This window comes from Mandrillus leucophaeus, unplaced genomic scaffold, assembly GCF_000951045.1.
Source record: "Mandrillus leucophaeus isolate KB7577 unplaced genomic scaffold, Mleu.le_1.0 Scaffold290, whole genome shotgun sequence".
NCBI classification, from domain to species: domain Eukaryota; kingdom Metazoa; phylum Chordata; class Mammalia; order Primates; family Cercopithecidae; genus Mandrillus; species Mandrillus leucophaeus.
In genome coordinates, this window is record NW_012103032.1 from 601,780 (window position 1) to 606,546 (window position 4,767).

Genomic DNA, 4,767 nt, shown 5'->3' on the forward strand with positions numbered 1-4,767 from the left:
ATCATAGCTCACTGCAGCCTGGACCTCCCAGGCTCAAACGATCCACCTGCCTCAGCCTCCAGAGTAGCTGGGACCATAGCTGCGTGCCACCACACCTGGATAATTTTTTTAAATTTTTTTATAGAGATAGAGTCTTGCCATGTTGCCCAGGCTGGCCTAAAACTCCTGGGCTCAAGTGATCCACTTGCTTCAGCCTCCCAATGTGTTGGGATTACAGGTGTGAGTCACTGCACCAAGCCAGGATTAATTTTTTAACTACAAATAGAAATTCCAATTTTGTCTTCCCATACCAAAAGGACCATCTTGCACACCCCTAGGTGCACACCCACTTTGGAAACCACTGTTCTAAAGGAAAAACTGTGCCGCCCTCCCTAGTCCCTGCCTCAACAGGGCATCCAAACAGGAATGGATCCAGACAGCTTTGCCTTCCCACCAGGACTAAATCGAGGCCTCCGGGAAGGACCAAATTTCCTGGCCTCTTGCTCATCACGCAACCTCAAGACAGAAATTGAAGCCCCCTCCACCACTACCACTACCACTACCACCAGCCTGGCCCGCATTCGTGTCAGATTGCCTTTCTAGAGAGCAGAGCCCCAGAACCTCTCTTGGAAGCAGCATCTGTTCCTCCACCTGGCCCAACAATTGCACTTTGCCTTGCCTCTTGATTTTAGTCCGGCCACTTCCCTATTGGGGTGGGAAGTTCTGGAACCAGGCAATTTTGTGTTGAAATCCTGGCTCAACCCCATCGTATGTGTGTCTTAGGCCAGTTAAATAACCTTTCCAAGCCTCAATTTCCTCATTTGTATAATGGGGATAACAACTTTGGGAGAGGATGGAGGTAGAGGGGCTGCCACGTGCCAGGCACACACAAGGTGTTCCATAAATGCAGTTCCATTCTGGGAGTAGGTCTAGGCAGGCTCTAGCTAGGTGCCAGCGGGCTGTGGGTGGTTAGTCCTTATCTCTGGCTGTCTGATGTGTCTTGGCTGACCTCAGGTTCTCCTGCAGAAGGCAGGATCCACCCCAGGGCTTCTGGAGCTCCAGGTATCTGTTACAGACAGCATGTCCTCTTCTCGCTGCCCACACACTCTTTACTGGCACCTTGCCCACATCCCTCTGTGCCACCCACTTGTCTTTTCCTCCTCTCCCTCCAGTGCCTCCACTGAAGTGCCAAGGGCTTTGATATGGGCACCACGTGAGGGACCAGTAACAGGTGGCCCATTGCCAAAGTGGAGAAGAGCTTGCAAAAGTCGGTGCATCGGGGTGTGGGGTGCATGCCTGTAGTCCCAGCTACTCAGGAGACTGAGGCAGGAGGACCCCTTAAGCTCAGGAGCTCAAGACCAGCCTGGGCACCACAGGGATACCCCAATATCTCAGTAAGAGTAATAGTAATAGTAGTAATAATAATAATTTTTAAAAGTCAGTGCAAACTCTGGGAGTAGAGGGAGTCCAGCTAACCACCCCAATGACCCAATGTCTATTGCTGAAGCCCCCCTACAAACCAACCACAATTTGAAGTGTCCCTATAGACCCTGGACAGGGCAGAGATTGATGAAGGAGTGGGTGAGGGAGTGCAGGAAGCTTCTGGACAGCAGGAGTTGAAGAGGGGATCAAAGCACAAAGCAGACCCAGTTAGACGCCCTGGGGACCACGTGAGGCACTTGAGTTGCTCTTTGGAGACAGATTAGAGGAGTGTCCCCGCTTGAACTAGTGACCTGGAGGAGAGCTGTACATATACATACACATTGCATGTGTGCACACACATACATATACAGACACATACACACACACATATACACATACACACATACACCTACACACTCACATACACACTCAGACACACACACTCAAGTGCACACATATATAACACACACACACTCACACAGATACACACATACACCACACACACACTTATATGTACACACATACATACACGCATACACATACACACACATACACTCACAGACACTCTTGGACACACAGACACTCTTGGACACACACATACACTCACACAGACACACACTCAAATACGCACACACTCGTACACACTCTCACGTACACATACATGTACATGTATGCACACATCCTATGCTGCTTCCCTCCCCACTTGTCCTGGACCAATGCAGTGCTTACAGAGTAGATTGGAGCCCAGACAGAAGAGGGGGCTGGGGCTGTGGAGAACACTGGGTGGCCTCAGGCAAGCCACTTGTCCTGGGCTTTCCCTGCTGTTAAATGGGCAGGATAATATCCATCTTGCAGGCTCTACGACCACTGGACCACTGCCTGGGCTGATAAAAATGCTTTGTGAGCCATGATGGGGGAGCCCTGGGCACCCAGGCCGTGCCCTGGCCAGGAAAGTAATGCGGGACAGCCCACCCCAGAGCTATTCTCTGCTCCTCCCCTGCCTTGACCACCCAGCAACTCTGTCCCCAGCCCTGCTTGGCACCAACTGCCCAGGTCCAGCCTCCCCCATGTCCCACAGGGATCTTCTTGTTGTCCTCATTGGGGTTCAGCCACCCTGGGCTCACCCTGTGCACCTCTCCTCTCTGAGGTGCCTGGGGACAGAGCGGGGGACCTCCTGCCCATTCCCTGCCACCCCATAGGGGTTTCAAGCCCTCTGGCACCTCCACTTCCAGCTCCCTTCCCTGAGGTACTGGTGTGGGGAGATGTGGAACCCTGGGAAGGGGAGAAGCCACCATCCACTCCTCCCCAAAAATTGCCTTTTTCCGGGCCAGAGCCATTGTAGGGGGCTGTCCCCACCCTCACCAGTACAGACTGTAGGGGCACCCACCATCACCTAAGGCAGACTGGGAATCTGCAGTTCTTGGCAGCAGACCTCAGATAAAGAAACAAGCAAAGAGGTCAAGTAATTTGTCCAAAGGCATCACACTGGTCAGTGTAGAGCTGGGGCTTGACCCCAGGCAGTTGGCCTCAGGCTCCGCTGCAGATATTGCACCTCGCTTTGCAGGTACTACCATTACCTTCATTTTATAGATGAAGAAGCTGAAGGTCAGAAGAGTTCAATGACTTGCCCAGGATCACACAGCAAGTGAGTAGTGGAGCCACACTTAGCAGGTAAACTTAGTAAAAAGCTTAGTAAAGAGATTGACTTAGTTTTCCATCAATTATTTTTCAATTGACAAAACTGTGATAACTCACAAAAACAGCTGAACATAAACAACATGTTGATTTGACTTAAGACTATATATATATATAAAATCAGTGTTTAAAGAAATAAATTCCTGGAAACAATTTGTAATCTTTCTTGTTAATCCTTAGCTGCTCATCATGACTGAATCTAATCTCGAAGGCATCTAGACTTAAGATACCTTTACTAATGCACCCTAAATCTTTTATTAGCTTGACATCAGACACAGGACTTGAGGACAGCTTAGCAGCTCTTGACAGCAACCGGCAGGAATGCTGTAATGTGAGAGTCTTCTGGCTTTCAGAGGCCACTTTCCTCCTCCAGGGCAAAAAACTTAGCTGTTTGGCCTTGGTTTTTGCATCTGTAAAATGGGAGGTTGGGGGATAGGAACTAGATTACTAAATTCCCTTCCAAATCCATCCATCTAAAGAGACAACTTTGCACTCTGCTCATCAAAAAGATAAAAATTTTCTTCCCAACAGGGATTTCCAAGAAGTGGCCTCTTGGTAGATATTTCTTGAAATATTATTCCATTCAATAAATACCTATTCCCACCTGACTGAAGTTCTTCGAGGACAAAAATTGTATCTTAATGATCACTGTAACTCCAGTACCTTATTCAATGCTGGCCATCAAGTAGGTGCTCAGTATTTTTTAATTAATTAATTTTGAGCTGAGGTCTCAATAGGTTGCCCAGGCTTAATCTTGAACTCCTGGTCTCAAGGGATCCTCCCACCTCAGCTTCCTGAGTAGCTGGAACTACAGGTGTGCATCACCACACCTGGCTCTAGGTGCTCAGTTAATACAAGGTGCGGAATCTCTGGGGGGCAGGGCAACACAACAGTGGTTTGTAATGTTCCCCAGGTGATTCACATGTACAGCCAGGTGAGGCCTGCCAGGCAGCTACATGCAGAGAGGACCCCTGAGGCCTCTTTCCTCAGAAGGTAGCTGTGGTCATGGAGGGCACTCAGGGTGGCAAGGCCTGCTCCTGAAAAAGCCATGAAAACCCAGAGATGGAAGAGGCCATCAACGAGGGATGGCCCCAACAGTGCTTCCCAGGGCCCACCTTGCAAAAGGGGCTTCTGTTTAGTACTAAAGACATGGAGTTCAGAGAGGCTGATAACTGGCCCCCGACCACACCCAGCCAGCAGCTCCAGAGCCTCTGGTCCTCACAGTTCCTGGCATTGTATCTGAGAGTAGGGGCAGAGCTAATGCCATCACTAGGAGTCACTTTTGTCCCCTAACTTAGGGGAGACTGCCCTGTCCTTACAAAGGAATGTGTAAGCACAGCTGTTCAACATCTGCATAAGGAAAGATGTTTCTTTATGCATTTCTGGCTCCACCCAGACTTGTGACTTAACCAGTCCCGTGGCCCCCACGCAGAAGCAGACTCAGCAGTCAAGGACCATTTTGCATACCCCTATGTCTGCATGCCCAACCAATCAGGAGCACCTGTACACCTAGACCCTAGACCCTGCTCACCAAACTATCTTTGAAAAACTAATCTTCAAGTTTTGGAGGAGACTAATTTGAGTAATAACTGTTTCCTGTGTGGCCGGCCTTGTGTCAATTACTCTTTCTTTACTGCAATGCCATGGTCTCAGTGAATTGGTTTTGTCTGT